Here is a 26377-nt window from a genome sequence, read left to right as displayed (position 1 = left end):
TTATACAAATTTAACAGAAAGTAAATTATCATATATTGTTTTTTATATGCATATATTATATATGTTTATAATTATATTGCATAGAATATAATATTATCATTCTGAATATAATAATAAACTATAATTCTGAATCAACTCGTGTATAGATCCCATGGTTTTAAGTACAAAAAGCTTCGCTATGTTCAATTACTTGTTAGCATTTTATAAAATATAAGTTGCTACTTAGCAGTTATTAAAATTACATTATTTTAACGTGTTTTTAAAATTTCATCACATTATTTCAACATATAGTATATTTTTACCTATTTAGAAATAATTTTATTATCCTGACTGTTAGAACCGTATACTGTTTGTACTAAAAACGTTTTTATCAAAATAAATAAAAACGTACTCATTTATTTGGCTCGTTATAATATATATATAATTTAAGCTTAAAACGTAACATTTAGCTCATTAAATAGTTATAGGTATGTTTAATTTACGCTATAGACACTTAGATTTTAAACTAACATATAGATATCTACGCGGTGCAGAGAACTAGAAATGTTATATTTATAACGATAACAATTATTTTATTAGTGTATAAACGTTTAAACTGTATTCAGCTATAACATGAATGGTTATTTCACAGTGCTCCGCTACCCGGTGTAGTACCCACGCGCATCCATAGGGTTTTCATGAATAAGAGTTGTATAGGGAGTGGGACAAACAAATGTGACCTTGCGCTGTAGGAAAAACCGACGGAACTCTCAAACCCCACGACCAGTCGTGACACGTGCTGAACCCAGTGAGAACGATCGAGTTTTCGAACACGCTTATCATCCCCGACGACGAAACACTAACTTAATGGATATCTTTTCGTATGCGCTTTCTGGTGTTTGTTTGTTTATTTTTTTTTTTTAAGGTAAGACCAATAGATATAATATTAAGAGTGTTATGTCCATTATACACAAATATACAATTTTAAGAGATGTTTGAAATAGATTTCCAAGTAATGAGTATAAACATATAAATTTATTGACATTTTACCATGTATACGGGCCGATTTCAAAATATAATACAATCGTTTTCTTAGTTTTGAATTTTAATTTTCGTAGATCAATTTTAATTATTGCATTTTATTGTTAAACAAAACATGTTTAACATGACTTACATTATTTGGTTTGTTCTTAAGTGATAATTCAATAGTATAGTATTTGAATATTATCAACAGCTCATAATTTAAATTATATATTATATAAAAAAATATAAATATATAATACATTTTCCATAATAACGAATTAATATATTTAATTTTAAATAAAAGTTCATTCAATTTGTATGTATTATAAGTTATCATATGTATTTTATTCTAAATACGTGTTAAGTATTTGTTTATTTGGTTTATAAATACAGAATTCTTAGTATTTGAGTAATTTATTGATAATTATTAAAAATGAGGTAGAAGAATACTAGCAGACCACACTGAAAGTAAATAATTAATATATTGACTATGATAAATAATTTTGAGCAAAGTTTCGATTCGCCCGATAGATATTGCAATTTTTTTTTAGTATCATAATAAAATTTAATAAATAACTTTTAAGTTATACATTTTATTCGTTCAGCATCCAATTACCAATACTTCCATCACACAACGTTGTCGACTACCTACCTATTTTTAAATGGTTATACTGGTTATAGGTTATAATGCACATTATTGTATGTGTTAATTTCCTCCATTGTTCATTGAACTAAAAATTATTAATATAAATTTACATAAAATTAAGTAATCGTTATAGTAGTATTCATAAATTATTTCAAAATGTTTTAATTATGTATCATAAATAATGAGATTCGTATTTTATTTGGATCGTAAATTCAATTTTTAACGATCCGTTTTAGGCATTGAAATCAAAATTGACTATGACTATGGCTAGTATTGTCCAATAATACAAATGTAAGACGATTAAAAAAATATATGTATGCTATAAAATTATTTGAACTTTTGTAATTTGTTAAATAAAGAGGGGATATAAACACATTGTGTGTGCTTTTAACAATATTCACATGTTTATATCAGTAATATATGATATATCATTGCACAATGTTTGCTACAGATATGGAATTTACAATATATTTATAAAATGTCAATATAAAAATTGTATATTTCAATATAATTTCTAATGCTTAGTGCCATTTCTGTATGACATGATTGTTTTAGAAGTTTTCGGTCAATTTATAATATACATGACGTATTTTTAAGTTCGCTATTTAATAATAATCATATGCTGTTTTCTTTAATATACAAATGAATAAGTATTAATTGAACGTATATCATCGATAAAAATCAATTTAAATATTTATCATGTTCGATCACCTTCAATAAATTCTTGAATCTCAAACAACACAAACGAAAAATCATTAAATTAAATAAAATATTATTTATGTATTATGAATTAAAAACAAAATGTATTTAAATTTAATTAATTCTTAAGTTGATAAATTGTTATTTATTTTCAGCTTAATTTTAAAACAAAAATAATATATTGTAATAAAAGATATATAACATATTTTTTTTAAAAATATAGTTATTATACGAAACATATTAAACAAAATAAGATATATTTGCTAATCATAATACTGTAAAATATACTGTATTTAAAATATTTAAAATTCTTGTTGGAAATCATTTTTGTATTTTTAGTGTCTACTTATATTTATATATTTCAGGTTATCTGTTCAGACCATAAGGTTCCTTAAATCCTTTACTTATAAGGATAATAATTTATAAAACAAAGACAATAATAATGTGAGGCTTTTATTTGTTATTCTGGCTAGGTACTTTATTACGATTCAAATTCTTAAGATTATTATTTCAGTCGTTCTCGTTTGATTGATGGATTATTATTGTAAAATAAAGTATTATATTACTCCCTATCAGTTATCGTTGGCTATAATCAAAAACAGGATTGTTAGCTTTTAACACTTGACAGTGTTAAATATGTGTACAGAGTAGCATTAATTTAAAAAAAAAAGTATCATAAATTATCGTAAAATATATGATATACGCTAAAAATAATCAATAAAATTAACAACATTTTACAAAGTGACATTAAGTGACAAAGTCTGTGAGTCTACAACAATACTGTTAATTTCTTGAAAAGAAGAAATTAGATACCTAACATAAATTATTTATTAAAAATCACCTAAATTAAATAAAGTAGATAAAAAATTAATTTTTTAGAAAATATGATGCGGTTTAGTTTTTGATTACGATTTCAAAACGATTACAAAATTACGTGAAAGGTGAAGCACTTGATTGCTAAAGTAGCAAATAAAATTAAATATTCATTACTAAAACACAAAGCTGTTGTTTCAAAACTATTATAAATATGTAAACAACAACATACTATGCAAAGTTATATGAAGCAAAATTTAAAATTATGATTATTTGTGATAAAAATCAATTTTTAACTTATTTTGCTATACTTATTGTCGTTTTATAAAAATATGCAAATTGTATGCCATTGAAAATGGGTTCCTAAGTAACATATTATAATATTTTCTATCAAGTTCTGCTATAAAATATTTATCGATGCTTTTATTAACTATTTATTATACCTAGCTATTTTAAACAATTGAAACCCAATAAAATCTATAATAAAACTATAATAAAATTAATTTAGATTATTGTTTATTAAAATTAATTTATTAAAAGAAGAGTAAGTCATTTTCAAAACTTATATCGCTTATTTAAAGTTGCAGACTATTTTAAAATTAAATACTCGATTTTATATTAACCGACCATTATACAGTGTTATACGATACAAAAATTCATTTATTTAATGTTAAAAATATTTTTTTTAATAATATCTTTAATAAGTTGACCACAAAAATATTTTCTAGAAAATAATTCTTCATTTTCTAATCAAAATGACATTTTTCCATAAAATATAACTTTCGCAGGTTCGATTCACTCTACTTTCAGCTTTGATAATCTTAAGCAAAAATATTACTATACGAGTCTTGCCTCTATCATTTTTCATTATTGGATTTTGCATTCTCTCTAATGATATACCACTTTGATTAGAACTATCATAACGTGTTGCTCAATCTTACTATGAATAGTTTTGTTTGCAAAATTTAATTTTCGTATAAATTATAAAAATATATAAGTGTATATTTTATAATTAAAACATTAAAATATTATCAAAAATCTACAAAACTTAGAATTTCAATACTTTTATTTCTATGAATCTTTAATATTAGTTTTAAAAAAATTTCCTTTTTCATACCGATTTTTAAAAGCATTGATAAAAGGTCTTGATTTTGACTATCAACTCAATACTAATGATATTATTTCAGGATTGGAGACTTAAAACACACGTTATCGTCAAAATAACACTAAAAAACTCTATTATATGCAATTTAAAACATTAAAATAAAGTTAATTATTATTACTAAATATTCAATAATTAAAGAAAAAATTATATAAAAAATCAAGTTTTGGTAAGTGGTTACCATCTACGCCATTTCATATTAGAGTTATAATTAAAAATAAAAAATATAAGAACTTGAAAATAGTATATTAGAAAAAAAATATTTCACCAAAATATTAAAAAAAATACCGTTTACAATTTCATATTTGAAATGTTAGTAACATGACATAAATTTCTATAGCACTCTGCTTGAATTTGAGTTAAGCAAAAGCAAATGCTTTGTTCTGTAACCTAACCATTAAAACCCGTATAATCACTAACCACGCGTTCCGACGAAAGTAACGAGGAAACATCCTAATTACAATTATGTTTATTATGATAATAACGAACTAATACAATATAATATTAAAGCTGTACCACCGTTGCGATGTATGAGTTTGTTGGAATATGCATACCACGGATACAATAATAATTAAAGTAAGTCATAATATGATATCGATGTAGATATTATATTATTTAAATCAAAACCAATTATTAAAATTTACTGTTACACACTATTCCATATAGTAATGTACAATATAGTGTGTTTCTCGGTTTTTCAATGAAAAATCGAAGTATGGTCTCATTTCTGTAAAAAAAAATCGAATATATATTTTGCGTTTTCAAAATGCAGTATTTTTAAAGGCGCTCACGTACTTAACGATAGCTTTAAAATTTAAATACTTAATTTTCAAATGCTTAAATTATCTATTTAATCAAACATTAAATTCTTTAAAGAGTTGAAGCCGTTGTCGGAAATTTCAAAAATCATTTGACGCATAAAAATAATTGGGATACCGATGAATGAAAATTCTTGTGGTGTATTTATTATTTCGCTATGTTTATAATTAAATGATGATGTACCTATCTAAAAGTATTTTACATCTGCAAAACGTTAAATATGTTTTCGATTTCACTCACTAGCATAATATCATTCTAAACATTTTCGCGAAACACTCGGAAACACCTTGTATACGCAATATACACATTATGTAGAGAGCGAACATAATCGTGGGTTCGTACGAATAATACAGTTTATTGCATAAAACATGTACCTGCGTAAAGTAACAAACATTTTATACTGTTATTTAAAATTGTCCGCATTCTGTGACGGTACTCGTTTTACGTTGATACAATTTCATTATAGCAACAATAAAGCTCACATTAAGTTGGCTGGCTATTATTTATCGCATCCTAGTGTAAACCAATCTCAACACGGTTTGTAATATGTTTCAGCAATTTAATTATAAGTATATTTCAAGCTTCCCTGATTAAAAATAATGATATTCTTTATAGCTCATACACATATTAGGTATGTTTATTAATATTTCATGCATACGTATTATTTACGTTATCTACTTTGCAACGGCGGTTATAAAATATACATAATATAAAAACTGTAGGACCTAAATAATTGTTTATGAGTATACCGGCTGTTTGGTTTTGAAATTAATATTATACCGTTAATGAATTTATAATTAATAGAGTAACCCTGAATTGGTATAAACCCCTCTATCTAGTAATAATTGTTATTATGTTTATTTTTTTAGACATTTTAGAAAATTAAATAAAAATCTAAAATTAAAACGAATAGTTATAATAACAAAAAACATATACTTAGTATCATTATTGTTAAAAAAAAAAAAAAAAACAGTGTTACAAATTCATTTAAATACTAAAGTAGATTCAACTGAAAGTTAGATTAATAAAAGTTTATGCAAAATAAATCTTATGTTATAATGAGTATTATTTTTTATTTAACTAAAAACATTTTAACTTCTAAGGTGTGAATAAACCACTACATTTTCACTATATTATCTAAAAATATTTATTAAGTTAAACATATGGCATAACTAATAATTTTAACAATCCCAAAGATAATACAATTTATGGCTCGTAAATAGGTAGTACTTGTTTATAATTAATTTAAAACTTTTTAAACAACATTGAACAAATTAATTAAAAAAAGAATTTAGATAGACTTTTGAACATTTTAATTGTAACTTATTAGCCTTTTTACTTGATTTTTTTTTTTTGGTTTTATATTTATTTGTATTATTTTAATTAATAGTTTGTGGGTTTTTATTGTTAACTACCATAACAGTTCTACGTATCAGATATTTTTTTTTCAATTGTTCACATAATAAATTGAAATGCTTGTACATTACCAATATAATAATATTTTTATACTCTTTATAAATGTGTATATTTATTACGTATACCTACATTATACAACCATTTTTTTTTTTACAAAATTTGAATCTTATAAACGAAGTGGTGAAGCTTATAACCGAATTTTTTATAATATATTTGAATACGCTCCAGACGATTTTGAGTCTAATAAACGATTGAATCTTAAATGCGTGAGTCTTATAATAGACGTTAACTGTATATACAATAATATAAATTATATTATTGTGATTCATGAGAAATACCCTTATGTGTGATATTCTGAGATAGTATTCAAATTAATTTATAATGACTAAGCTGTGTAAAAATTAAGTTTTAATATTAAAAATTGCACTGCAGTAGATCTCCCCAAATACATTCTATTTTTATTATTTGACTGGAAACTACATTTTTTTCATTAATGTTAATGATCTATCAATTTTTTAAAAAAAAAATGTATATGTTTCATAAAAATATATTTAAAAATATATTTGTCAACTCATGTTTTTATAATCATATTTTCAATAATTTGTATTATCTTTTTATTATTTATTTAATAAAGTAAAATTATCTGCAGGTTTTGCTATATTATACAGGTCTATACATATTGTTAGTTTATTAAACCTTGATTTTAACATTTTTTTTCTTAGTAAATGTATAGGATTTATCATTTTTTTACATCATAGAGAAATCAAATGTGATATTTTTCATATAGTTTAAGAAACGTCTTTTTTATATTTATATCTTTGGCTATTCTTTCATGAACAATTGAAATTCCTCATTCAGACTACTACCTCAGTCTCTAATATTATAGTATAAAATAGTGGTTTTTTCATTTAATTTAATTGTTTGTCATAAAATTATGAAATATAAATTATTTAAGTATAAAGGCTACACAATATAATATAATATGTGTACATTTAATAATGTGATAAGTATAAATATTAAAATAAATATATAAATAGATACATATAAACATGAAACTATTAACACGTAGAAATAAAAAACAATTTAAAATTATCTTTATTATTATAAAATAATTAAATATCTCTGCTCATTTAATAAAAAAAAAAATAATTTAAATTAACAGATAAACTTTGAATTACGTATACAAAAAAATAATAATATATTTATTGAAATAGTAACTTATTGCTATAATTAACACAAATATAAATTCAAAATTGCCTGTGCATTATGATTGGGAATTTTTACCTATTTAGTATTAAATATTGACATAACTTTAAATTTAAACACTCAATATTTTTACAGATATGCGACATTTTACAATTAAAATGAAATTAACTCTTTGTTAAAAATTATGTAAGCTATAACCGTATAACATATTATATTATATTATAATAATACTTTAAATTTGCTTAAATACTGTTAAGTTCCATCACTGGATGGATTATTCTTTAACACTCCAATCACCATAGCTTAAACTTATTATAATATATAGATTTACAAATTGTATACTAAATATTAAAAAAAAAAAAATTGTTAAAATATTTTTAAAATATTTCTGACTTAAATATTTTTAATAATTTTAAAATAATACGAAAAAAATATGTATTTCAGCTACAATATCCCCAATTTTGTATTATTTTCTTAACGTTTAAATAAATTATTGTTTGACTGTATTCTATGGGACCAGCTTTCAAGCAAATCAAATTTATTGATAAGCAATAATTTGTACAGATGGAAAATATTATTTTTAATTTCAATAATACTCATTATTAAATAGTTTTTAAAAAAATGGCCTTTTTTGTATTTAATTGACAACGTCTAATGTTTTTAATAAACTTTTAAATTTATTTTCAACATGAAATATTGAACATTAAAAGTAAGATATTTTCTAAAGACTTTAAAATATTACGTATATCCGTTTTATTTTTTATTTGACTTCGAGAAAAATAAATGTTTTTTTTCTTAAACCTCTCGATTTGATTTTAATCACAAAATCTATACTTATGTTGAGGGAGATAATAAATTGTAAAGTATTTTTGATAGTTGTGGATTAATCTGTGGACCAACAATACAATTAATGATATATATGTTTGTAACACACAATCGAATCAAGTTCCATGTAAACGCCACGTTAGTCAACTGATGATAAACTTTTTAAGATAAATTAGGTAATTATTTGATTGAAAAAATTTAAAGGGAATGTTTAACCATAATAGCATGATCATATTATGCTCGATGGTATGGTATTTCTAATTAATTAATTCAGATATCCAGATTTATTAACCTAAACATAACCAAAAAACCAAAATATTCACTTTTCTTCAGTTCAATAAAAATTCGCAGTAATATAGTAAATAGTTATACATTTCTGCGAGGTATAATATTATGTTTAAATTCACTAATTTTATATTTTATTTAAAAATTAAATATTTTGAACGTTTTATCAAAACTTAATTAGACACTTAAGGTAGTTATGCCTATTATTTAATAAATACATATTATTGTTATAATGTTCACGTTGTGTTTTGAATTTAAACTTTTCTACGATTCTCCAAAAATATATTATTTTTAATGTCCATTGATAATTTCTGACCATCATTAATACATAAATAATTAAAACAATATTCTGTTACGACTAACAATTTTAGTATAAGATATACAATGTAATTCATTATGATTCATCTAAAATTCACATTATATTTCATAAAACCTAAATAATAATTAACTAATATTTACTACTTGTAAGTTATATACAAGTTTTATTCGTACAATTCAGTTCGAAAATATTAAATTAACATTTAATGTATGATCTCAGTTTGTGGAAATCATTTGACAGGTCTCAGTCATTGAAGAATTTGAATGACTTAAGGTGATAAATACTATAACAGATATATATTTCTTTATAAAATAAATGTTTTAATTTTAAAATATTGATGTATAAAATATCTATAAGTATCTATAAATGATTCTGCGTTTTGGAAGCTAAAATGCAAATTGAAATGAATCTGTTTTCAGAGAAAAATAATATTTAATTCCTTATAAGCAAATAAATTAATTTTCAAATTAAACTATTAAAAAAACTGCCTAACAATTTGAAAATTCTTAATATTAAAATTTTGAATTACAGAAGACAAAAAAAAATATGTATTCATATATTAATATGCTAAAAAACAGTTAATTTACGGGTTCGTGGTTAACTTTGTACGAATGATTCACGGTCACAAAACTTAGGTTGGATCGTATGAATTTAGCCAACCGACTTAACGTGTTTACGCTTGCGGGCAGCTAGCAGTGACCGTTTATCTTAATCGGATTTCGTATTAACAACTTTTTGGAGAGAAAAAACTTAAAAACTTATATAGATATAATACTTATACAAAGAAACATGATATATAATATATATGATTTAAATCAAAATATGTATTTCAGGTAATTTTTTTCTTTTAGATTCTGAGCGAAGCAATGAACGTTCATCTATTGTTTTTGCTATAATGTATTTATAATTTGTTTTTTTTTTTGCTACAGACACTTTTTACAGTATAAATAGTTTCGTTATTCAATTTTAAGGAAGGTTTCTGGTAATCAATTGGCTCTAGTTTGAAGGGTCAAAACTCAATTTTAACTCAAAAGCAGCAAATTTCCAGTACTTATACCGCATTAATATAAAGCCTAACCTAATGTAATGTATCAAAACATTTTATTTTAATCTTTGATGTGAAATGAAATGTTAACTAACTATACATTTATTTAATATAAAAACATTCTTTAAATGTATTATTATCATACATGATCGTTAAACGTAAACGTTTAACGATAAAATGTTATCGTTTATGTAATGTGGCAAGACATTTATAAAATTGTATATTTTCTGTAAAAAATAAAACAAAAATATCCTATAGATAAACATTAAATAAATAAACTTTCTAAATTATCACATCTAGCTACAATACACAATATTTAATTGTATTGTATGATGTGTTAATAACTAATATAAATAACCAAAAACATCACAATATATAGTCTCAATGCTATAGATACTAACAAAAGTATTTCAAATTAAAAATCTAAATAATTTTAAATAATAATCAGTAGATACGAGCAGGTACCTTGTACTTACGCATAATGTTTTTCATCGAAATTTAATACACAAATCAAAATTAAATGTCATGTTTAATATTTATAAGTACAACACTTCCTGTTTGTATACATTTCTTTTTTACCTAGACTATTAATGACTCTCGATTATGTCTGTCGATCTCCATATAAAACTAACCCTTAGCTGACTTTCCATTATTATAGATTAGGCCATATACCTTAATCTACACAATAGATTCTTTGCTAACAACGCTCTTGGCTTTATCACTTAAAATTCTGCAAAGTTAATACAAATAGGTTTGTGTATACATGTATAATATAGAGTATTCATTTATTTATTATATTTCATAAGTTTATATTATAATACATTTCTATGCTATGTACTCTTGTACAGTATTGTTGTAGGATCTAAAAGCTTAAAACACTAATAATATTAATAATAATTTAATTCTAGGACTGTGTGCACCACTAGGGTGGGTGGATGTGTTACGTATTATTTTGCATTGAGGCATTAACATTTAACTTTACCACAAAAATTATTTCAAAAATGATTCTCTGCGGATTTTTATTTGAATATCAGCATGCTGAAAAAATTGTAAGAGTTCGGTGTACTAATTAAAGTGGATTTAAAATATAAGGACTATTTTTAATTTAGAATCTTTCATAAAACTCCATAACAGAAAACTCTACAGAAAAACATACATATAAAAAAACTATCTGTAAACAAATACATTTTATATTTTTATAAAGGCTACAAATAGTGCTAATAAGATAATATCGAAAGATTCATAGATCGTAGATATTTATTTAAATTAATATAATAATCATTTAACTAAAGTTGAACCAAATTATTAAACATTATTACATTTGATGATTTTGTGTGATTAAGAAGTGCATACTATGAAAAAAAAAATTACACATATGAAATCCAAGAAATATGTTTATAATTAATTGTAATACTTCTCGTGATGAGAATATAATGGTTGATAGGAGAATTTGGAATTATATAAGCCACATTTATGGCATATCAATACATAATTAAAATATTTTCTTATACTGAATTATTCTTGATGTATTTGACCTTTAGAAAAACGCTATTTAGTAAACATTATAATCATTAATCTTAAAATATTATTGGAAAACTATTAATTTAATATTATAAACATAAAATATATTTTATTTTTATTTAATATATTAAATTCGTTATTGCTTAGTCAACTATGATCACCAATAACCACAACGCAGTCATTAAAAATACAATTAAAATAATAAAAATACGATTTTAATTGTGATTTAAGCAGTTAAATTAATAAGAAATTCCTATTATTGAAATAGTAAGTAAAGGACAAAAACCCTACTATGTCAAAATGTTGGTAAAATGCATAAACAACAATAAACTTATCTATTTTAATTTATTTTTGAAGTGCAATGGTTATATTATACATTATGTTATAATCTCATATTAATATAATATATTATCTATAGTATCAATATTAATTATAATTAATTTTTTCTAATGTTTAAAAACGACTCAATAATTAACATCCTTGAGGCCTAAACAACTCTTATTTGAATAGCTTATATCTACTATGGTTACTTTGAGAATATTATTACAATTCCCTAAATCCATGAATTTATCCTATTAAGGTAAACAAAAATAGATTGTAGTTAAATCAGCATCGAAATTAATTTCATATTACCGTAAATGCTAGTTGATTTTATGTAAATGTTTATGTTGCTGCTTTTGTGTACTGTAATTTTTTTGTAATAGTCCGATTAAAATTTTAAATTCAACAACTTTTAGAATTATATTTTATTTGCTTATTAATATAATATAAACTATGATTATAAAAAACTGTGAAGGCAATAGTATGTTACAGTTTTGTAAAACGTTAAACAATAATTATATTAAATTACGTAATGAGTAATGAATTTGAAAACAATACAGCTAATGTACCATAAAAACAATATTAAAAAGTATAGACTAGAAACAAATATTTGATATTTGGCACTCTTTTCGATTATTATTATACGTCTAAAACCAATGATAAATATTGCATATATGCAATATAGGGATTTTTTAATGAACCAGAGTTTATTATAATATGTCTATTGTCTATAATGTATCATTTTATGACATTATAATAAGTGATGCAGATTTTAAAACAATAACTATATTGTCCACGTATATATTTATCACTCTAATAAATATAATGTGTATAATACAACCATGAGTTAGAAAGTAAAGTCCCACTAGTCAAATCTAATGTTAATGTTAAAGTGATTAAACTATTTTTAATTTTCATTATCAGTAATAATAGCATTCCTTTTTTTTAAACATTTTATTAGTTAGTTTAGAAAATGTTTACAATAATACATTTTTAGGTTTACTATTTATTACACTTTTCTACATATTTTTATATTTACATTACATTATAATATTATATGATTAATTTCCTTTAAATTAAGAATTAATATTACATAATCTACATCATATTAATTTTATGATATGAATATTCCATCTATGTGCATATTTGGTTTTGAAAGATGATATGCTAAAAAATTATATCGGTCAACTGCTGAATTTATTACTTGACATTTGTGTACCTCAGAGGAATAATATTTTGTATCTATAGTAGGTATTAAATCAGCATGGGCCTTTATGACAAAATGATTTACGCGTCTCGAGCATTATTTTTATCTAATATTTTTGTTTGCTAGGTTCCTATCTTTATGGTAAACTTACACAAAAAAATGTTTTATTATCATTATAGTTGCACAATTTGTACATTTTTATGATCTATAGTGAGATTTAGTTTTTGAAAAAAAAAATACAACTTATATATAAGAAAAAAGAATTTATAATATCCTAAATAGTTTCAGCAATCATACCATACGAGTAGAATAATCTAGTATTAATAGTACAATAATATTATACATACAATTACATAAATAAAATATTTCATATATACCTTACTTTCCAAGATTTTTGACTTCAAACAGTTTCGTATCAGTAAACTAAATTAGTATAATATAAATTAAGAATGTTATTTAAATAATATATTAAAAACTGAATATATAGTACTAATCAAAGTACAACATATTTTGTGGTATGATAAAGCTACATTTCTTCTAAAATCGCTTTAAAGTATATCATATATTTCCTTTATCTTATCTAATTGTTCTTTAAGTATTTTATTTTTTTTTCGTATATATACACTTAAAAGCGATATTGAATATAAAGTTTTTAATTACAAACCAAATTTTAGCGAGGGATTTTCTAAATATTACGTAACATTTAAAGTATCTTATGTTTATAAATATTAAATTTAAGATATTTTCAATAAAAACTATGACAGAAGAATCTGTAAGCTTCTACAAAAACTTTCATAATTGTCTTCAAATTCATCATAAACTCACTCATTAAGAACCTCTCTACTCGTCCAAACCATATCTAACAAACTTAGGCATTGTCTAAAAAGAAACTGGTGTTTTAAATTGTTATAACAAATTTAGTAATTAAATAACTCCCATTCGATTGCCCCTAATGGATGACTTCTTATTCAAATAGTGCATGTATACATTTTCTTCTATCATCATAATATATACCTACTTATTAAGCTAAAAAGTACATATTGTATAAACTGTATATCTTAATTTAAAATATAAACAAAATTTAAAATTTATCATTTCTATTTAATCATGATAATAAACAGTATTTTTAATGTTACTTTTACTTTGGTTTTACTATATAAACAAATTTACGTTTAGTACATATTCGGCAACTCGCTCTTTCAAAAAAATAAACTTCTTACCAAATCGACCGCGAAATGAATTTCTTTAATAGGACGATGTTTTTACAAGGTTTTTCGGTAAAGGATTATATATTATCAAATATTCAGACAAAAACATGCACATTATTAATTTTGATAGGTAGGTACTTTACGTTGATTTATAATAATTCTGATCATTAATCATTTGACTAAATTGAATTATCTTGTAATTCGTTAACAAAATATTTATGTAAATATTATATATTAATATTATAATATACAATGAAGTATACTGGTGGATAATATTTTAAAATTTTATTTTCTTATTGTATTCTTTTTCTTTTATAATTGTTATATACCTATAATTCATTTTTAGTATATGATTATTAAATACATATTGCAACTAACTGTTAAAATATTAATAATTTTTAAATAGATACATTGATATACATTAAAATAATATATCATCATTAGTTCTTCAGACTAGGGTTTTGTTTTTCATCTTATTTCAATCTTTGATATTTCATTTATAAAAAACATACTAATGTGTTTCTGTTTTTATTTATACTATTTCAAATGGTTTTAAAAAATATAAATATTTAGTTGCTATTTTGATCGCAAAAAATAAAATTATATTCATTCAATTTACCCATAAATGTTGCAATATATTTATTAAATTCGATATAATACAATATTCTCAAACGTAGTGTTTATTATATGCTTTCAATAAACGCAAAATACAGTATAAAAAAAAAGTAAACAGAATGATTATTTAGAAACAAAAATTGTTCATAGGAGATATCTCCTAATAAAATATATATATTAAATCCTGATTAGATTAATTACTATATATATACATAATATGCCTAGACTAAATAAACTCAAATGTCAATTTATGAAAAATAGAAAATTATTTTAGTATCTTCTCCTGCTCAGATGAACAAATTTCAATAAAACTTAAACATGTCGTTGATTTTATTACAAGAAAGTATTTATTTACGCACTTTAAATGCATGACATATTGCTAATGACTAAAATTGAAGTGACGTCTATTATCAGTATTCAGTAACAGAAATTTGACAGGCCACCATCTTGAAAGTCAAACAGGTGAAATCGGAGCTTTTCAAAACTCAAATTTTATAGTATATACCCATCTCTCTGTATTTCCGTTTGTGCGTTAACGTATAATAATATTACCATTACGTAATACGCGAGAATACCTATGGACGCATCTCAGCAAAGTACAAATCTTATCGATTTCCACATTCAAAACGAACGGTTACATAATATACATAGAATAATGAATAGTTATTTATACACATGTGTTGAGTTATCGTATTTAAGATTCAACATAATTATCAGAAATGTTTGGGAAAAATATATTTTCTTTTCCAGCTGTATCGTTAATATTATTATTTAAAAAATACTGAACTTTTTTTACTTGCTCAATAACAATTTTCTTTAAATATATGCATAATATGTTTCTAACATCCATCAGTTACAATGAATACCTTTATAAAAAGCTATGGTTGACATTGACAATGCTAAGTTCAGCGTTAGGTTAAGATACTTAGCACTGCCACGTATATATAACTATTTATCTGAGTTATTCCTGAATATTCTCGAAGCCGTGATTTAATTTCGATTCAACTGTCAAAAATGATCCGGTGTTTGTTAAGGTTGCGCGTCGAGAAGAACTGCAACTGCTGTGAAATTTATATAATAAAAATTAACTTAGTATGTTTTGCAAATGTTGACAGCCAAAAATGTAATTAATACAAATCTGTAACAATATGCATATTACGTATTATATAAAATGTGTAATACTGTGATCGTGTGATAACATGGTAATATTATGATAATGAATATTATTTAATTTATGAAAAAATAAAAAAATTATTCAGCTGATTACCGTCATGTTTATATTAATATTCCACCCAATTTTAGTCCAATAGTTCGCCGAAGTACCTAGTAATTATTATGAAATAATATGGGAGTTATTTGATTGTATTTTAGTATTTTTTAGAAAATTAAAGACTAATTACAGTTTATCCCTTATAGAATATTTTATAAATACTTATAAAGTTATAAGTTGTATGGAATATATCAAAATTAAACCTATTAAAGCAAATAGTAATAATATCATAAAAAATTGATTTTTTCCTAAAATTGAATTTAAGCACTCATGTTATATGAATTTTAAAAATAAATTACCGGATGTTAGTACATAATGAAATTTTAGAGCTTTCATCATTAACAATCTATTGTACCCACCATTTCTGACCTTAAACTCATAATATATGTAAGCCATAAAGTCTAAGTTAAAAATGTAATCCAAAATTTGAATATTATCACGACTTTGTTTACACTGTTGCCGTGTTGGTGCGTGTCGAGCTAAGTTAACGAGGTAGTACTAATATATGTATACATTATTTTTTACCATAATACTCTAATTTTTATAAATAGTTATAAACGATACTGTTTATTTTTGTTTTAATTTTTAGTTTTTAAAAGGTAACTTAAAAACGTACAATAATATCAAACAAAAAACATAAAATTTTATTTTGAAAAAGAAATAAAATCCTAAAGCCAATCTATAATATTATTCAAATGTCATTTTGAGACTTTAAAGATACTCGTAATTTATTGGTTCTACCATTAAGAATTTCAATAAAATGTGAAAGTTTTTGAAAAGGATCAGCAATACTAATGACATTTCTTGATAAAAACTATGAACGTGTCGTTTTATTACATGATAAGATGACAAATAACCTTAATAACATTGACGATAATCACAGATTTAATATCCTTAGGAGTTAACATTTTTTTTTTTTTTTAGGATATATAAAAATAAAATATATTATTTTTTATAATTACTAACTATTATTGTCTTATTACTATTATAAAATAAACAATTTTAAATAATATTCCTATAATTTTTTAATGACAATATAAAGATTAACTGTACTTACGACCTCATTTTCAAGCTAAATTAAGATTTAATATAAAATTAAATAGTTATCAATTTATAATATAACTATGTATATTAACTAGAATAATCTTTGAATATACACAACTTGCATCTAAATTTATAAAATCTCACATTGTAATGAACAAAGAACATGCGTCATAAATAAGTACTTAATAAATACTTTAAATTAATTATAAGATATTATTATTAACTAATAAAAAAAATTATTTTATAATCGAAATTTATATGAGCAGTAAATGCTTATTTGAGTACAAAGTAAACGATTAAATCGTAAAAAAATTATATGATGTCAAATTAGCGTAATTATTTTATGAAAAAAAGTGACGATTGTTTTTATGAAATATTCTCGTATTTCACAAAATGTGAAAAAGCCGTTTCCATTTTATGGAATGGTCAATTTTTATAAAGAGATCTATTTCACGAAGTCTTAATGGCATATTATATACTTCATATCAAATAAAAATTTCTCAGGTTTTGTTATTTATAAAGTACTTTTTATTCATAGATACTTATATCAATAGTAACTATTATAGTTTCATTAGTTTCAAAGACCTCTGGTATACAGATTTTAATAGTTCAAAAAGCCTTATGTCAAAAACTGTGAATGTAAAATTAATTTTGATATATTATTTAACTCTGGTTGTGCATTTCACACTGATCTTATACAATTAGTTTATAATATTCATAAAATGTTGACTAATTGCATTAATATGGATTACAAGTATAAAATATAAATTTATATTATTTGTGTACTCATAACAAATAGAAATCAAACATAATTAATGTGTGGCAAAAATATATATTTAAACATTGTATGCTAACATATTGAAAATTCGGTTAACATAATATTATAAGTATTTTATAATAAAATAATTTTTAATCGAAATTTGTAAAAATTTCATATGTCTTTAAATAGATAATATATATATTTGATGATAATTTCAAGTACCTATGGTTATTCATTTTTAAATAACAGAAAAAAAATAGATTTTGTCAAATTTTGAATTGTTGTAAGAATTTTTCTTTCTTTAATTTGTTAATTTTTTTCCAATTATAAAAATAAACAAATACAAACTTAATTCAATTTTCTATCCAAACCTATCCTCAAAGATGAAAATTAAATCATTTTATCAACTTCTTATCACTTATTGCGACACGTATGAAAAAACCATTCGTCATCGTGAAATCAATCAATACATCACTCCGCACAAAATCTAAAATTCAGCATGTGTTAAATAATATATTAAAATATTTATAGTACAACATACCTAACACAATAGATATCGTGTAATTAAATCAAATACCATCAGCTCTAACAGTTACAAAAATAAAGACGAGTGTTTAGTTAAGTTTAAATTCTATGACTATAGTAAACTATTGCAATATAAAACTTGTTCTTAATAAAACCATGAGTTATTAAGTTTTTAAGGGTTACTGAAAAATGTATGTGTTTAAAATTCATGTATATTCTAAAAATAACCGAAAAAAATTTAAACACACTTATATTCAATATTATTGATGCTCGCATTAAGCCATATAAATAAAATAATTAATAAATTGTTAATTTTGAATCATAAAATAATATTTGTTAACAAATATGAACCATTTTCAGCTGTTTAATAATAATAAAAAAATATATAAATCCATGGCGTTCTGATTCCAGTAATATAAACATTATAAACATTATAATAATAGGATCATAATTCGTATTTGCCATGTTATATAATAAAAATCCCTCAAACGTATTGATTATTATTTAAATAATATAATATAATAATATATGAAATATACCTATATATTATTAATTAGTTTTAAAAATATTTTACCTAAACAATAAATATTTTAAAATAACATAATTATTAAATAATTAAATCTAAATAAAAATACGCAACTTGTTTCTGATATATAGTAAGTTTCAAGTAAAATTATTTAAATTAGTCATTGAAAGATATATATACATTCAGACAGTAAACAATGTACCTACATAAAATTCTCTTTAATTTACATAACTTAAAAACTTCATTTGAAATTTTTGTATAATAAATTCAAAAGAATCTCAAAATTTAACTGTAAATCATAAAGTACAAATTTACTATATTAATAATACAATTGTACTTTTTAGACGTTATACCTAAATGATGATTAGGTATTTTATTTTTGAAAATGAAATGTGATTTAAAATTGAAAAACAACACTGTAACTAAGTACTAATTATTATAAAATAAGTTATAAGTTATATTTAAATATTACATTTGCATTGCTTTGTATTATTATTATTATTAGTTATTACTTATCATGTTCACATCAGAGTATGAGTGGCCACGTAGCATTTTAACAAGTTTGATTGACACTATACATTTAATACAAGACATATTTGCAATATTTAATAAAGTATGCTTCCCTATTCTTATTAATCATATTATACATATATACATATATTTAAATCCAATAATACAAAGTTGAAATCTGGAACGATCAAATATCCAAACTAATCTTGATCTTAAATATATGGTTAAAGGCTACGGCTTTAAACTATCGGTTAAGATATGTATATAAATTCAAAACAAATCAATTGTTCGAGTAATAGAGAATAAAAGTAAACTTGAAAAAGTTTAAAATTGTATAAAAAAAAAAAGCGGTACTAATAAAAGATTTCGATAATGTGATCTGTACGAAGTCACGTATGGTTAGAAGTATCATTTGAAACGGGTCACATTCAGTTTGAAAATAAATTATGCATTTAAAATTTCTTTTTATATACTTTCCGGTCCATACATTACTTTTTGTACCGCACTTTTGGAGATAAATGTGAAAACGACAACTAAATGCACTTTTTCGAGCACTCTGCTAATATAAGCACGACTAGTTTATGTAATTTATAGCTAACGTTACAGTTTGTCCTAAATGAAATAAGACAAAGGATAACTTACGGCTGACATAATACACCTACCTATGTTAATTAAATAAAGTATTAAGTGATGAATAGGCATGTGTGACATTGACAACCTTCTATAAATACACGATAAGTAACTGTTATTATATTTTGGAACATCAAAGTCAATAATGATATTCCAAACCTCATAATAAAATTTTAAAACATTTATTTTTTACAAATGGATAAGCCTATTACATAATTTCCCGTTACATGAATAAACATATTATGATATTTCCGATTTCCAATAATTAAAAGTTATAAAACAAATAAAGATAACTAATTATTATAATCACACATTAAGCGTTTTGGTAACAAATAATTCTTAAACACAAAGCAATCTTAATATAAACTAGAAATCATATAACAAATTAAGTTAATCCTACGTATGGTATAATTACGTTCTTGAAATATAAAAAATAATAAGTATTTATAGTTGAATTTTATAATATACAATTATATTTCACTGATGTTTAAAAGTTTTTGAACAGCTTGAAAAAGGGAAACAAACTTTTTTTAAATTGGAACCTCATGATTTGACTTAAATTGTTATCCGACTTACTTGGCTGTCAAAAACCAGAACATTCAAGGGTATACAAATCAAAATACATTAGAAAACATTTCACGCTTTCGATTAAATTGTATACTTGTTCAAATGTAAAACACAATAAAAATTCATCAAAAAATAAAAAAAATGTAACATACAAAATCAAAATTGATAAACATTAAAGATATTATTATTGAATATAAAAAAGTTAAAATAAAAAGTTTTTAAATCCTTCAGATACCTAAATGAATTATAAATAATCAAAATTAAAATTTTAATTATTGGTGAAATAAAATGTTAAAATATTATAATACTAAATAATTTACGTTAGTTTAAAAATAAAAGCCAACATATTATGAATTTAATTATTATTATTATTCGATATCATAATGAATAAAATAATAACCAATGAGTAAATGAGTATTAATTATAAGTAGGTAAATTATATTTAATTTTTAATTTTAAAAACATCATTATTTGTCTGTTGTCTATAAATTGTTATTTCGTTTTTAGTCATTATATTTAAGCTTAATTACTCGTACTTTTTCTATGTAACAATTCATTTCAATTGATATTATTATAAAACAAAAAAAATCTGTACTTTTGATATACGTTATAAAGATTAAACATTATGATGAAAAAAAAATGAAACTGAAACTAATTTATTTTATGAAATAACATAACTCAACCATATATTTATATTCCATAAAGTATTTTTTTACAACATTATAATCTTCTCCATTCATAAAAATCTAAATACTTAGTAAATTTTCTTTTAACCTTTTTCATTAACCTACATCCATAGGCGCAATTTCAATAAAAAAACTGAGGGTGCTTAAGCTCTTCATTTTCCGGGCATAGCGTTGAATAGCTACTGATTGTGATATTATAAAAAGTATTTGAGGGTGCTATTTTTAAAATTGGGGGTGCTAATACCCCCTCTATTTGCGCCTATGGGGCTACATCGTTAAATACTTTACACGCTGTATTTTAATATTAGATATAACAAAATGTAAAATCCATAAAAAATGGGCAAACGATTTATAATTAGATATATTTTTAAAAATATTATGTTATTATTATTAATTTATATTTTTTTTTAATAAAACATAACAACTTAATCATGGAGTGCCTTTTTTATACATATTATATAGTAATATTTTGTAATTATGCATAATTCTGATGTAAGTACATAGGTATATATTATGTAAAAATTGTATTTTTATTTACTGTATTCTATTTAAACATAAATTTAATACTTACCTAGCTTCATAATAAAACGATTAAAAATGTCATACTTTGTATGCACTTATTATGTAGAAAAAATACTACGAGTTAATTTACGGAACTAAAAATGTTGAAGTTGCGCCCTATTATATTTGAAATACAATAAATCTGCATTTTCATAACAAATCGCTATTTTTCTTCAGTTTTGCAAATTATAGTTACCTATCTAAAAACTTGTAAATTAATTTATTAACTAAAAATTTGTTGTAAGTTCAATGACTAGTAACTTATCGTGACCTTTAAATATATATAATAAATAATAATGAATTATTCTATATTGATGACTAATTTATTAACTATTTTGTATTTTATTATATATTGATACACCTCATAGATTATCATAATAATAAGTATCAAGATTTAAAGGTTGACATTGATATATTATATTATATATATATAATATATTATAAATTATAACTTTAATCTAATATCAATATATAACAATAAATTACCCGCTTCGATTTGAATCTGTCAAAGTTTATTGTGCAACAGATTAACACGATTGTGTTAACGATATCAGTTGTATTATTTAAACATAAACATTGACACTATAATATGATCATTATACTTTTATAATTTTTATATTAATATTGAATTATTTTTATAACAATTAAATTATATTATATTATTTGACTTTAATTTAATGTTGATGTTTTACTAAGCCCTATTTAATATTCTCCTTGAAAATAAAAATTTGTAAATACCTATTTAATACAAAATATTATGATATAAAATATATAGGTACTCACACTATTTTAAAAAGTTCGAATACACAATATTGCTATTAGACTTCTAAAATATAACAAATTAATTCAATTAGAACCAGAAAAATAACTGCTTACTACGTGTTTGAGTTTTACTTTTATTGGTTAATGAACTGTATATCAAATGACTTGTGAAATCGGATTTTTTTTTATAAGTAATGGTAATAAAATAGTAAATAAATATAAACAACTATTAAATATATTTTTTTTTTACATCTAAGGTAGGTGTATAGACATTTTATCAATGAACATAAAAACACATATCAAATGTACATTTATAAATTTTAAATAGTAGCTCAAAGCTTTTTAGATTTGTAATTAATTATAACCAAGCTATTGATTTTGCAATAATATGTTTTATTATAATTATTTTTTTTTTTTTAAGAATGGAATAATTATTTGGGTGGTTAGAACAACCTAAAAGTTGTATTTGCACACGGTATATATTCCTGAAAATTGGATATTATGCAAGTGAATCAATAATAAAAAGGTCCATTTATTCCACACGGGAATAGTCAAAATTGCTTCGTTCCAAATTATGTGAAAACAATTGCCCTTAAATTAAATGTTATATATAAAAACGCTATACAACAGTTTTAGTAAAAATATGTATAGTTAATCAAATGTCCTAAAGTTTAACGTCAGTTTTAATCACAAAAAAACTACGGATTTTCTAATATTGAAAGAATCTACGTAAAAACTGCAAAAATAAATATATATATATATATATATATATATATATATATGTAATATTGACAATTTAAAGTCTAAAAAGTTTCTAAATTTGGAGTTGAGTTCACATAGAGTACCATTTGTATAATATTATGCAACAATAAAGCCTCAACGTAAATAGTGGATTTCTACGTTTTTGAGATGCATTGTTTGCTTATGAATACAAATAGGTATTTATCGAACAATATATATATTATAGTCGCAATAATTATAAGTTATAACATAAATTAAACGTTGGTAATTGGTTAACCATAGGTAGCATATGATTAATATGCGTTCATTTATTCAATTCGTTTCGTTGTTTCGCTTAATTTTGGAATAACATTCTATTTATAAAATATATTATGTATATTTATATTATTACTCAGATCAAAGAGCCATTATATTTTAGTATACATATACAAATACACATTATACACACGTATTTCGTACGTGTTTTGCTGTCGTAATTCCCTAAATACAAGCAAAAACTCGAATCAGTGATAAAATTCGTCGAGAACCACGCGAAATCCTTATTGTTATTTTATATATATATATAAAAAACAGGCCTTTTCTGTGTGCCAAGTTTTTGATGACAATATCAAACTTTTTTACAAAGTTAAAACTGTTCTAAATACTTTCCTAGATGTCCCCGCGTCGCTCATTTTTTTTATTTTTGTCTGTGGGAAAGAATGTAAAGGATATTGTATTGTATTTAAATGTTATTGTTTTTCAGAAATGTATTTGAATAATTTCACATTTTTTTTTTTCACAGAGTTGTTCCAAATACTTCCCTAGGTGTTGTGTCCCCACATCAGCAATATTTTCATTTTTTGTCTGTAAAGGAAGAAGTGTAGGGGATATATTGTATTTAAATTTTATAGTTTTTTGGTAAGGTATTAAAATAATTTTACGATTTTTTTTTCACGGAGTTGTTAAATCAAAAAAAAATTAGTATATATTTTATAAATAATTACTAATAATTGTATTTTAGTTCAAATTTGCATATGGACAAAACCGGAGAATTCAGCTAGTATAATATAAAATATTATGTTATAATACAATCCTAAACTTATCCAAATTATTTTGAATATTAATCGATTATACAGTTATATAATTTTTAATGCATAATAAATTATCAAAACACTACATTTGTGGTACTTCTACTTAAATTCTACTTTAGAATATTCAACTAAAAATGTCTAATATCATTTAAATAAGTAAAATAATATTTAAAAAATGTTAACGATATAGGTAGGTGAGAAGAATTAATATGTGTAATATACGTATTTTTATTGTTTCTTATACTAAAGTTTAGTTTTAAACTGAAAATACTATTTTTATTACTAAACGTTTTACTATTTTAATTAATTTTACCTAACCTAAGCCCATCCATGACACATAAGACAATTCTCTATATACGCCACTAATTGACTACATAATTAATGCACCACTTGGAGCATACCTAAATGTTATAATAATTCAACATGCCATTGCGTAGATGGTTACAGTAATACAGCGCGCTACTAGAAGGCTCATTTTTCGTATTAAAGTAGACGAGTAGAGAGTTTGTTCACTAGCATCGTTATCTACCATACTCCTGAATATATTATAAAAATTACCTACTTCCGCATTAAAAGTGCTATTGCCACACTTTTTGAAATATCATGATTCTTTATCAGGTGATATTGATTATACCTACTGATACCTGGTATCTTATTAATAATATTACTATATAATATTATCTTTCATTACTAGAATTATAATGTTTTAGAAAACCTACTCCCAACCAGAAATATATAATTTATATGAATAATTTTTCATTAAAGTTTTATAAAAACGAATGTACAAACAATAAATAATTGGATAAATTCAATTAATATGTTTCAGGATTCATCTCAAAAATTACAAAAACAAAATCTTTGCGTGACGTAACAAGTAAATATCTTCGTATACTCGTTGTTGCCGTACACTTTAGTTGGTAATTATTTATTATTATTAACATGTATTTTTCTTAAATAGATAATAGATAACTTAGTAAACTAGAAACTGACTTATCATTTATAATAATTAATTATCTATGAATACCTGTTCTATAATATTTTTGTATTTAACACTGTGACAATTAGTAACCATCTATTCAATTACTAATTACTTACTATTTATGTCATCGTTGCGTAAATTGATTATGACTGACTTGTATTCATAGTTTTTCGGCATAACCTCAAAATATTTTAATTGTAATCACGTCTTAAAAGATGTGTTTCTAGCTGATTATACATTATATAATATTTATCTTGAAAGGTATATTATAAACAAATTTCTATTAAGTTTATAAGTTGAGTCTATTTGAAACTTTCTCATGTCTTGACAATCGACTTAATCATTGAAAAATTTCTCTTTCTTCTTCTACAATTCTTGATCTTGTCTCATCTGTTAACTAGGGTTCAGCTACGTCAATAGACTTTTCTTAATATTCCTAAAATTTGAGTTTCTATCAAATTTGTGTATTATTTTCTTTTATCACTTCCCTTTTTCCGTATTTTCCATATTACTAAGGTCGCTTTATTTGGTAAACGTGTCGGTTCAAAACTTGACCAGTTACTTCTATTTTAAAACAACGTTTACCCGTTTCGCGTTTTTTATTTAACTATTATGAAACCCATTTATCCTTTCCTCG

At 22.9% G+C, this 26377-nt stretch overlaps 1 protein-coding gene across 2 annotated transcripts in view; it reads left to right on the top strand.

Annotated features, from left to right (window-relative positions):
• The first annotated feature begins 787 nt into the window (after positions 1–787).
• The window catches only part of LOC113556570 (tachykinin-like peptides receptor 86C), a 110801-nt gene continuing 85211 nt past the window's right edge, over positions 788–26377 (top strand). For both annotated transcript variants that reach the window (XM_026961600.2, XM_026961599.2), the window contains exons 1-2: positions 788–904; positions 25588–25678. The gene's annotated coding sequence lies outside the window, so the exon portion shown is untranslated. The remainder of the gene's footprint in view (positions 905–25587; positions 25679–26377) is intronic.

The sequence above is a fragment of the Rhopalosiphum maidis genome, chromosome 1 (genome assembly GCF_003676215.2).
Source record: "Rhopalosiphum maidis isolate BTI-1 chromosome 1, ASM367621v3, whole genome shotgun sequence".
In the NCBI taxonomy this organism is placed as follows: Eukaryota; Metazoa; Arthropoda; class Insecta; order Hemiptera; family Aphididae; genus Rhopalosiphum; species Rhopalosiphum maidis.
The sequence above is the reverse complement of the archived record's forward strand: the minus strand, read 5'-3'. Positions and strand labels throughout refer to the sequence as shown.